Genomic DNA, 11,830 nt, shown 5'->3' on the forward strand with positions numbered 1-11,830 from the left:
CGTTTGTATATTACTTAAAAACCATCAATTATCCTATCGACAACAGCCGACAAAAAAAATCGAAATAGGAACCAAAAAGACGGGAATATACATATGAAATCTGCAGGGAGTAGGGCACTGAAACAAAACAAAAGTACTAGGATTGTGCTCAGCTGTCGCAGAGCGCAAATTTAAATCTAGAAGTAACGCAACCTGACATAAGTGGCGATGTCAATTTTGCAGAGGTGAAAAGCAATAGATGGCACATCCCGTGACTGCTGCTGCCATTGTAAAGATTGAAAAAGAAAAGACAATTTCCACACAAACACGGTTACTGCTATGGAATCCAGCGTACAGCTGCTTTCTGAGAGATATGACAGTCTACGTGAAATGCTGAACCGACATGAGAATGAAGTGCAGCGCATAAAATAAATGTAAGAAAAGTAGAACAACTTGGCGGTGTTCATAGGTGCAAAGAAATTAGCATCCTAATGAAAAACCGAATCAACTTCAGAACCAGAACAGAAAGTTGGATTTAAAGTTTCATGGCATTGCGAAAACGGAGGCAGAAAATTTAAGGTAAATGCTTACAACGAAGGCGCCAAATAAAACAACGGACGAAGGAAGGCGCCACGGGACAACCACGCCTTCCCTTCCTTCGTCCGTTGTTTTATTTGGCGCCTTCGTTGTAACCATGTGTAACCAATTCGCACACCAGCACGTGCTCAAGGTAAATGCCCCTGCAGCTTCACTGAACCTTCCTAAGCTCGGGGAGAGCTACGTTACTGCTGTGCACCGCTTGCCTTCCAAACCAGATGAAATCCTAGGTGTAATCGTCCGTTTCACCCAGCAGCCTGCGAAATATGCTCAAGGAGGCCAAATCCGCTGCTATAATCCAGGAGAGACAGAAATAACTTCATGAGCAAAAATAATGTTAAAGGGGCCGGAAGGTGGGTCCCCAGTCCAGGACTCCAGTGGCCATTGCCACGCGCTGGGCCTGGTCGAGGGGGATCAATGAGGCTCCAGGTCAGTACGGGCGATGATGGCTGCCGAAGGCTCTTTAAAGGAATGTTGGGCTAATTTGTGTGAATCTGAGTTTAGAGGCTGTGATTTGCACTTCCATGTTACATGGGGCAAAGATGCCCCCCCCCCCCCACACCACCAGGGGCATCGACAGGCATATCTGGTTGGCCAGATGGCATGGTGCCTGGATTTTTTGCCTAGCCGAACCAGCTACAGTTATTTGCGGGTTTAGCACGGCGAGTTCTTGGCATGAACGACGATGATGCCCTAAAATATCGCACACTAGCATTTGCGTTTTCGATTGGGATGTCCTTCCTTGCTCGGGTTGAAGTCTCGTGAGCAAGAGCGTCTGCCCATGTGTTGCCGGTGGCATAAACATGACCCAGACATCATACATCGTGATGTCATTAAAACGATACCCTCAAGGGGCTAATCGGTCGAAAAATTAATTGTCCGGCGTTATCGAAAAATTGATCGTCCAGCCTTATGGCACCAAAATTGATGGTGCCATCATTGATGGTCGAACCCAGGACCATTAGCGGTAGTCGAATCCACGACCTTTGGTGTTAATTAAGGCGAATTTAATTAAGGCACATCTAGTTAAGATACAGGTAAACAAGGCACTCGAACCCACGACCTTTGGTGGTAAGTGAACCACAAATATTGGTATTAATTACGAAGAAGTTAATTAAGACGCAGTTAATTATTGTATAGTAAATTGAGGGATTCGAACCCACGACCTTTGGTGGGAGCAGAACCCACGACCTCTGGTGTCAAACAGGGCGAAGGTAATTAAAGCAATGCTAATTAATAATAATAATAATATTTGGGGTTTTACGTGCCAAAACCACTTTCTGATTATGAGGCACGCCGTAGTGGAGGACTCCGGAAATTTTGACCACCTGGGGTTCTTTAACGTGCACCTAAATCTAAGCACACGGGTGTTTTCGCATTTCGCCCCCATCGAAATGCGGCCGCCGTGGCCGGGATTCGATCCCGCGACCTCGTGCTCAGCAGCCCAACACCATAGCCACTGAGCAACCACGGCGGGTAAAGCAATGCTAATTAAGGTAGAGTTAACGCACTCTACCAAAGCCTTTGGGGAGAGAAAACAAGTAATAGAAAGTAACAATCCATTCGAATGAGAATGCCAAGTAAGTTAATTAATGTCTCGTGAGCGCGCAGGCTTTCGCGTTCACCTTCTTTAGCCTATGCTAAAGTGACTGTCAACTTTTGTCTTAGTTGATCGTTCAAGATGTTAAGGACGATCCTGGGGATTCTCCCGTACAGGAAAAGTCGGCAGGGCGGCTGGGAGCCCGAGAGGACACAGGTGGACCTGTCTTCTCCCTCCCGTGTCTTTACTGTAGCCGACTCCGCTGTGCTGGTGCAGGCTGCGGGGACCGAAGCTATTGTCACGGTTCTTGGGTTTCCTGAGGGTCTCTAAGCAGCTACGATAACGTATCCCCTCATGTCCCCTATCCCCTAATCCCCGATAACGTATCCCCTAATGTGTGTAATGTGTCGGGGTTATTACCGAGCCGTTTTTCTAATTGTTTGAGGATCTGACCAGACAGACGCGAACATTTTTCTCTGAAACAAAGCTATGGGCACCGCTGCAATATTTACACTTTGGCGAAGAAACAACGCAGAAAAAAAAATCTTGGTAATTCGAAAGGAAGGCAATTGTACAAGTGCTATCACGAAACGTGTAAAGGACTTGGCATACATCGAACATGCATGGTAGCTGCGCAACCTTCTTTCCATTTTCGTCTTTCTTTTGCAGCGAAGCGGTATACCACTGGCGCCCAATGCATGTGTCGTGTCCGTAGGCGAAAATGTGGGCCGATCCCAGAGGTAGTGCAACACCAGGCCGACCCGCGGCGGAAGTGAAGCAGGCTTCAAGCGCTGCGCCCCTAATAGTAACCAAAATAAATAATAATAAATGAAATAAATCAACCAAGATGTATTGTTTCAAGTCGATGGGTAAACTGGAATCGTTTGTGAACAGCACATGGACTCATGAGCCGGAGGCATTGCCATTTACGCAAGGGACAAAACGTATGTACAACCATACACTTTTGACTCGCAAGAGTACAGTGCCACCGACGGTGAGGATGTCTGCCGTACAAACGAAAGATAGAATTGATATCCTATGTGTATGCATCTCCAGGCACACCCAAGTGTGATATCTAGAAGTTCATGATCACGCACTTTGAATAGGCTATAGCCGTGATAACAGTGCCCCCGTGATTGTCTTTGAAGGCTTCAATGTGGACATTTCAAAACCGTACAAGAAATGGTGCACTCAGTTTGTGCTAGAGCAGTTTGCTTTCACCAATCCAAGTCCCTCAACTACTCAACAACGGTTCTGTATGGATTTAACTTTGACCAAGATTCTGTCTAAGGCTGTTAACCAAACCAACCAGTATGTATCACAGTTATCACAAAGATATCGTCAGTACCATTGCTAAATGATGAAAATAAATGTCTGTACCCGTGTTTAAGCCTGCGTGATGTGCTACAGCGTCGCTGGTTATCCACCTTCACAGAGTGCAATGGTTCCTCAATTTTTTTTCTTTTCACTTTTCACGCATATATTGGCTCTAACAATTTATAAGATTGCTTTCATGTACAGTACCTGTCAGTCTTTAATATATTTCATTCGAATACTTAAACTGCACAAAAGAAAAATATAAGCTTTCAACTATTTTTTGAATACCTTGTCATTGACTTTGATGTCATGTTTTTGTGACATTGCACAGGAATGACAACGATGTGTTCAGGCTCCCGGGCTCTAATGTTTGCTAAGTCACTCGCGTTTCCCGTCGTGGCTGTGGAGTGTCATTTCTTGTTAAGAATACCATCCAAACAGACTTCTTGGACAGGCTTGGAATTTTTTTTCCATTGTTGCATGGTAAACAAACTCAACATGTATTTATTTTCGTTTATTTTCATTTGTGTATGTTCTGAAAGTGCCCAAGAACAGCTTCACGCCTTAATATTGGTGCACTTGTGTTACACAAAGAGCATAAAACCGAAAAATAAAGCGGAATATCTCAAACAACAGTTGTACAAAGTGCAACCCAAAATTGAATTAATCAAACACAGAAGTCATATAATGAGCAAATAGTAGAGCTGAATATATCAAGGTCATGACGCAAGGTATTTTGTTGCGTTACAAGAGGTGTTATAGCGTTAGAGCTGCAAGAGTAATTCACGCAGAAAATGCTAGGATCACGCAATTTAGGGCGAGGCACGCAGGATGTTAGCGCTGACAATAGCCGAGGACAGAAGTGGTTGTGAATTATTTTATACAGCAATAGGTAATCACGGTATTTGCGCCTTATTTCTAGGGGTCTAATAGATAGCCGGTGGACCATTAGGATTACATAATTGGTGCCAACAGAAGGGAAGCGTAGTCGAGGATGGCAGAAGACTGGGTGGGGCGATGAAATTAGGAAATTCGTTGGCGCTATAGTTGGAATCGGTTGGCGCAGGAAAGGGGTAATTGGAGATCGCAGGGCGAGGCCTTCGTCCTGTAGTGGACATAAAATGAGCTGATGATGATGAATAATAAACATGCGCAGTAAGCGCTCATGGGCATGAAATACACGGTGTCCAAGAAATGGATCGTACAGGATACGAATGAAACGTCGCTGAACACATTAAATTTTTTCAACATTGTTCAAATTGATAAAGTTTGATAAAACAGAACTAAACTATAACTTCGAGCGGACAAAAGGAGACTACAAGATAATAAAGCAGCTCACGTTCGTATACTTTCTAGTCATCCTTGATATATCCTTGATATAAGGCCTAACTTCTTGATGCATTAACGATGCTTGAAACATGTTCTTCGAAAGTTAGCCGGGAGTCAAACAATATTCCTAAGTTGCACGCTCGCTCTTTTCAAAGGAATGTTATCAAGTGAGTCATATAGTAAAGGGTACATTTTGCGATTAAAGGAGACAACAAGTGTCTCGGCTGGATGAATGCGCAAAAAGTTTGAAGGACACCACTGCGGAACAGAATTTACATCTTCCTGTAATAATTCAAAATCCTCCTCTGAATCTATTTCACGGTAAAGCTCAATATCGTCACCGTATAGAAGGAGACGCGAATAATGCAAACCGTCTTCAATATTATTAACAAAGATCTTGAAAAATAATGGCCCTAAGATCGACCCTTGCGGAACACCGGAAGTTGATTCACAAGGCAAAGAGTAGTTAGCACCAACGCGAACATAATTCAACCGAGTTGACAGGTAGTCTTTAATCAGCGTGCATAGGCTAGTAGTTACGCCGTAACTCAAATGTTTATGGATAAGAAGATCATGAGAAACAACATCCAGCGCATCAACACCATATTTTGCGGTGGTGATTTCAGCGCTGTCATCTTGCCAAATAACCATGTAAGAGATGATCCGGCATTCCTGTTCACGAGTTTCTGCCTGACAAATGTCATAACTTTACCAGCGAATGCGGCGGCGTGACTTCATTCATGCTACTGAACTTCTTAGCTTACAAACAAAAACTTTGAGAGTGGGTATTATGGCTTGCAATATGAGTTATCACCTTCCCATATATTTTGGCTTTTCGTCAACATCACAACGAGCATAATATGCTGATTATTGTTCGAAACATCTTGTTGCAAGTGAGAGGAGAAAAGAAAGGGAGAAGGTAGGAAACCAGAAATGCGTCTGGTTGGCTGCCCTACACTGGGGGACGGGAGAGGGGGTAAGAGAAAGATGATATAGACAGGGGGGAGGGGAGAAAATGCTAAGTTCGCACACGCGCGTGCGGATGTCCCCGTAAGTCAAAGCGATTTCAAATTCCTGTTGCGTTGATATAGTTTCATTAGACTGCGCAAATGTGTCATTTAAGGAACTTAATTTTGGATAAATTCATGCGTATTTATGAAAAGCATTTTCCACATGACTCTCTTCTTAAATCACGAAAGGCCTAAAAACCCTGCTTGTGACGTACAGTTTTAAATTAAGTAAAAGTATTCAATGTATCAAACGTTCAAAGCTGAACGGGACACTTAGTTACTTACGAATTTAAAAAAAATATTTCAGTCAAATAGATAAAGAAATACAACAAGCTAGAAATTAATATTTTATAAAATGTTATAATAAGATGTTTCTATAAGATAAACCTAAAAAATAAGATTCTACACTGTACTGGTAGAGACAATCATGCAACTGCAATTATCGATCTTATTATTGATGGCGATCCGGTAAGAGGTATTGCGCTTGCAAACCTTCTCATTTATGATCTCGTAAAGTTGTCTTTTGCTACAAATACAGGATGGACTTCTGTTTACAGCCATAGCGTTTTCAATTAGACAACATACTGGCGCACGGTATGTGAACATGGCGCCCTAATGACAATTATGCAAATAAAGGCAGTAACCGTTGAAAGCCCCTTAACATTCCAGATCCTCCTTTAAAGTTTGTTTTTAGTAGTTTGCTTTACAGCGCAAGAGAACACAGTCACATGTACGCACGCGCTCACACACACAAACACCCCGAAAAGGGACGCCCCGTCCCCCTGCACACACGCGCGCACTATGGGGACGGGGGTCCTTTTTTGTGGTTTTAGGGGGTGTGTGAGTGTGTGCGTGCTCACATCTCGGTACTCGCATCTCGTCGCCTACTCTGCCTACTGCCTACTCACATATCGGTAATTTACTTCACAGCTCAAGAGAGAGAGAGAGAGAGAGAGAGAGAGAGTAAAACATCTTTATTAATAATATTTGAATGGAGAGAGCAGTGTGGGAGGAACCCTCAGTCCAGGGTCCCTAAGATGATTCCGGCGATGTTTCGAGCCCGTTGTATCACAGCTCGGAGGACCTCGGGAGGTCCGTCGCGGAGGGCATCGTCCCACAGCTCTTTGTTGCGTAGGGGGTAAATGAGGCTTGGCAAGGAAGGAAAGAGGTTTGCAGTGCACTCAATCGTGACGTGGAAGATTGTGGGCGAGCTGCCACAGCCAGGGCAACGATCTGCATAACAGTGTGGGTAGAATTTATTGAGAGAGACAAGATTAGGAAAAGTTGCGGCTTGTAACTGGCGTAATGCCACTGCTTCCTCCCGCGAGAAGGACGGCGGTGGTGCGGCGTGGGTGCGACGAATGCGTGTATAATGACGGAGTATGTCTTTGTAACGGAGCAAGGAATCCCCCCACTCTGAACTAGTCGCCTCACCACGCCGAGTCGCCCGGAGGGAAATTTCTCGGGCAACCGCATGTGCGCGTTCGTTACCCGGCAGTGAGGTATGACCAGGGGCCCAGAATAAGTGGATGCGGGGAGGTGTGGTTGGTGTATTTTGCGGGATCTGTTCGAGAATTAGGTGCGCCGCTCTCGGGATGCCATGTCCTGATAGGAACGCCCGGCATGCCTGTTGCGAGTGCGTCATTATATACACTTCCTCACGAACACGGATAGAGTATCGAATTGCAAGAGCAACACCGAGAATTTCTCCGTCAGCGGCATTTGTTCTGCGCATTGCAGCAGAGTCTCTCAGGGATTCGGTGCCATCCAAAACTACCGAGGTATAGCCCTCTTGAGTGCGTGATGTGTCCGTGTATTGTGGGGTTCTGACACCGTACTCTTGGGACAAAGGAACGACAACACAGTAGTGCAAACAATCACAAGGGCATTTATTGCACCTTTCATAGATCAATGCCTGCTAGCCGAGTTGCTATCCACAAAACATGCCGATGGGCGCGCGACAAATCTAGAAGTCCGACTCACCGGGACCGGAAAACGAGCGAATATGTTCGCCCCATGCTGGATCCCAACGCCTGGTCGTTCGCGTGTTCGGTCACGCCAACGGTCGTGCGTTCGAAGGCGGCCACGCGAGGCGGTCTCGCAGAAGCATGGGCCGCCGCGCGCGCGCGGGACGTCCACGCCGTGCGCCGACCCGCCGGGAAAGACAGCCCGCCGCGCGCGGTATGTCCGCGCTGTTCGCCGACCCGCCGGGAAAGCGCAAGCGCCTTGTCTCCCGGCGCCCAAGTAACCCCGCAGCGGCGCGACACTCGCGCCATCTCTCGCACCGCGCTTCAACCACATCGACCGCCGCGGGCGTGACGCAGGCCACGCGGCGAAGCGGGATTGCAGGAGATGGGGGAAAACAAGATATATGGGGACGCGCGTGAGTCGCGCATCCCCACAGTATAAAGTGTGTGTTTCCGGGATGTTTGCAAGCATGCGGCCAATGTATCGTACACGGGCTTTGCGCCGCCCTTTGTCATGCTCGGGGTGCATATTACGTGGCAATGGATGAATACATAGCGCTTGGCGTATCGCTGACGACAAGATTGTTGGACGGGTTTCGGACTCAAGGTGTGGGACAGAGTATCCTAGCCGTGTGAGAAGATGGCGGCCAGTGGGATTGAGTAGGAGGCGCTGGCAATGGCTGACCCAATATGCCTCTAGCAGCTCGCCTAGTGTGTTACGTGTCCCTAAGTTAAGGAGACGGCGGGTTGAAGTATAATTCGGGAGGCCATGGGCCAGCTTCGTCGCTTTGCGAATCATTGTGTCTATGCGAAGTTGTTGTGCTTGGGTCAACCGCTGAAATGGGAGATGGTATGTAAGGCGGCTGATCACATATGCCTCCACCAAGCGCAGCAGGTCCTCTTCTCGAAGGCCCGAGCGCCTGTTGGAGACCCTCCGGATCATGGCCAGAATTTGCTCAATCTGTCTGGATAAAAGGGAAACAGTGTAGTTTGACCTGCCATCCGCTTGGACGTGTAGGCCGAGGATACGAGCACGATTAACCTGTGGTATCGCTGTGCCATCCACGTGCACAGTGATAGGAGGAGTAGAGGAACGGCTCCGGGGGCGAATGATTATGAGCTCCGACTTTTCCGGAGCACATCTTAAGCCGCATTTTCTCGCGTACTCGGAAACTGTATCGACTGCTTGCTGCAGTCGGTCCTGGATGGCTCCGTCGGAACCCCGTGTCGACCAGATAGTATAGTCGTCCGCAAAAATAGCGTGGGCGACATCAGGGATCTGGTCGAGTAGCCGGGGGAGCCCTGCGAGCGCGATATTGAATAGAGCAGGGGAAAGAACTGAGCCCTGGGGTGTCCCACGTCCTACAAGGCGAATCGTACCGGATCGATGCGGTCCCATTCCTACGGTAGCTGTGCGATTTCGAAGAATTGCGCGGATATAGTTGTACATACGAATTCCACAGTGTGAATGTGCAACATTGCGAAGGATGAGGTCATGTTCAACATTATCGAATGCCCCTTTTAGGTCTAAGGCGATGAGTGCTCTCGTTTGGGCGGACGACGGAGGTCCTATGACTTCCTCCCGCAATGGTAAAAGCACATCTTTGGCAGACAGATGAGCCCGATATCCGAATTGAGAGTTAGAAAAGAATGATTTTTCTTCGAGGAAGGGCTGCAGACGCCGCAAGAGTACATGCTCCATGAGCTTACCAATGCAGGATGTTAGGGAGATGGGTCGTAAGTTTTCAACTTTAACAGGCTTTCCCGGTTTGTGGATCAGTGTGATGTCGGCGTGTCGCCATGCTTGGGGAAGCATGCCCTTGCGCCAGCAATCATTGAAGATATGGGTGAGGTGGTTAATATCCGCAACACTGAGGTTACGAAGGGTGGCGAATCGGATGTGGTCGGCTCCCGGTGCCCTGTTGCGGCGTAGGTATTGTAGGACCACCCGCACCTCGTCAGATGTGATGGCTGCATCAAGCAATTCATTCGACTCGCCTACATAAGGATAGTCAGGGTACTGCGGCGGCGGGCCTGTGGGTATGAAATGTTTCTCTAGCTCTCTGAGGAGTATCGAGACATCGTCCCTGTACTCGTACGTTAGGATGTGCAGCTGTTGAAATGTTTTTCCCTTTGTTGTGGTGGGATCTGTGAGTGAGCGAAGAATCGACCACGTTTTTGCTGTGCTCAATGTGCCTGAGAGGCGATCGCAAAATTCTCGCCAGTTATTCCTCGTAAGGATATCTGCGTACTCCTGGGATTCCCGTGTAATTTGATCTATACGTTTCCTAAGTTTGCGGTTGAGGCGTTGTTGTTTCCATCGTCGTGTCAACCCTCTGCGGGCGTTCCAAAGATGAAGTAAATGCGGGTCTATGCCTGGTGTCTCGGTTGTGGTGCTCGTGCTCGTGTGCTCGTGGTGGCCTCTGGATCTTGTGCGAGAGAGTCAAGCCAGCGTTCGTACCCTTGGCGCTCAGGTGGGTCCTGGCGACGTTCCCTGAATTTCGCCCAATCCGTTATACGCACATACCACTCGGGCCTGCGCGCACCCCGTAATGACAAGGTGGTCGCCACAACGTAGTGGTCACTGCCAAGGTGCTCCTCTAAAGGCCCGTGCCCAACGACTGGGCCAGTATTGCGCACGAAGGTAAGGTCGGGGCAGGTGTCACGAGATACGCTGTTGCCCATCCGAGTGGGGTGCTCTGGGTCGGTAAGCAGTGTGTATCTCATGTTACAGATGGCATTCCATAAGCGGATCCCTTTAGCCTGCGATTTAACGTAACCCCATGCAGTATGCGGAGCGTTAAAGTCGCCGGCCACCACACAAACCCGTCCAAACCTACCAAATTCTGTTAGTAGGTGCTGAAAACAGTGCGTTCGCGAACGGGGGGAACTGTATGCATTGAGTATAAGCAGACTCTCGCTGCGTTTACCTTGCGTATTTATTTCCAATATCTTGTGAGGAATGTCAACGTTAGTGGTATGCATGCGATGCAACATGTAAGATGTTTCGATGCTAAGGCTCCCACAAGAGGAGAGACACCCGAGAGCGTGCTGTAGCCGGATAAAGAAGGGGTGCAATTGACTTACTGTAAGAGGATGACATCGGGAGGGTTCGTGGATGTGGCGATATACTGCTGTAGGGAACCTCGTTTTGGGCGGAATCCCCTACAATTCCACTGCCACACCACTAGTTGCTCCGCTTTACGCGGCGCTATCATCATCGCGAGAGGAAGCAGGCGGTCGTGCATAGGGATGCGGGCGCCGGGTGCCCACATTTGAAGGTTGCGGCCGAGAGCCTTGGTCGGAAAGCGCGCTTTCGTTGTTACCGCTAAGCTCAGGAACTTGCATGCGTGCGAAAGTGCACTCTATACATGATTTCACTTGCTCCGTAATCCCTATTTGAAGGGCCTCCATTTGGCGTTCTATCCTGTCCAGAGCCGCCTGCATACTAGTGCTCATGTCTGCCACCAGCGCGTCCATTTGTTTTTGCAGGCGCTCACAGCGCGCCTCCATGTCACGACGTAGGCGGGCTATTTCTATTAAAGTTTCGGGATTTGATAACGAATTGGTAATAGGGGAATGGGTAGGGAGAGATTTACGGGGCGGAGCGAGCTGTGGGGGACCCTCCGCCCGACCTACCTCCCGAGGCTCCTCCATTGCTGTTTTCTTCTCCGGGGTCCGCTGCACCCCTGAAGGGACCAGGGTCACCTTGGCTGGGGCGTTGGTCTGCAGGGCCTTCTTGTAGGGTTGTTGGGAAGATGGGGAAGGAGTGCTCTTCTCTGGGAGGCTCACCGATGCCTCGCGGGATCGGGACCGAGACTTGGAGCGGGCCCGGTACTTGCGACGGGATCTCGAACGGGTCTCCGACCGAACTTGTCAGGTCTCCTTCGTTGGGGCGCACGACGTTCGGCTCTCCTCCGTATCTGTGGTAGTGGTCGGGTCGCTGGAGGGTTGGAGTTCACGCTGCTCTTTCTCGAGAGCTTTCCGCACCCAAGCTTTGTTCAGTGTCTGCCTTGCACGCCGCGGGCAGTTTGGATAGGCTGTAGGGTGGGTCCCGTCACAGGATCTGCAGTGTGGGGTGCACGGATGTG

At 48.6% G+C, this 11,830-nt stretch overlaps 1 pseudogene; it reads right to left on the minus strand.

The window, feature by feature from the left end:
* Window positions 1-2,834: 2,834 nt before the first annotated feature.
* LOC142586465 (U2 spliceosomal RNA) lies at window positions 2,835-2,967 on the minus strand (annotated as a pseudogene).
* Between the last annotated feature and the right edge of the window lie 8,863 nt (window positions 2,968-11,830).

Source organism: Dermacentor variabilis, chromosome 6, assembly GCF_050947875.1.
Source record: "Dermacentor variabilis isolate Ectoservices chromosome 6, ASM5094787v1, whole genome shotgun sequence".
Taxonomy (NCBI): domain Eukaryota; kingdom Metazoa; phylum Arthropoda; class Arachnida; order Ixodida; family Ixodidae; genus Dermacentor; species Dermacentor variabilis.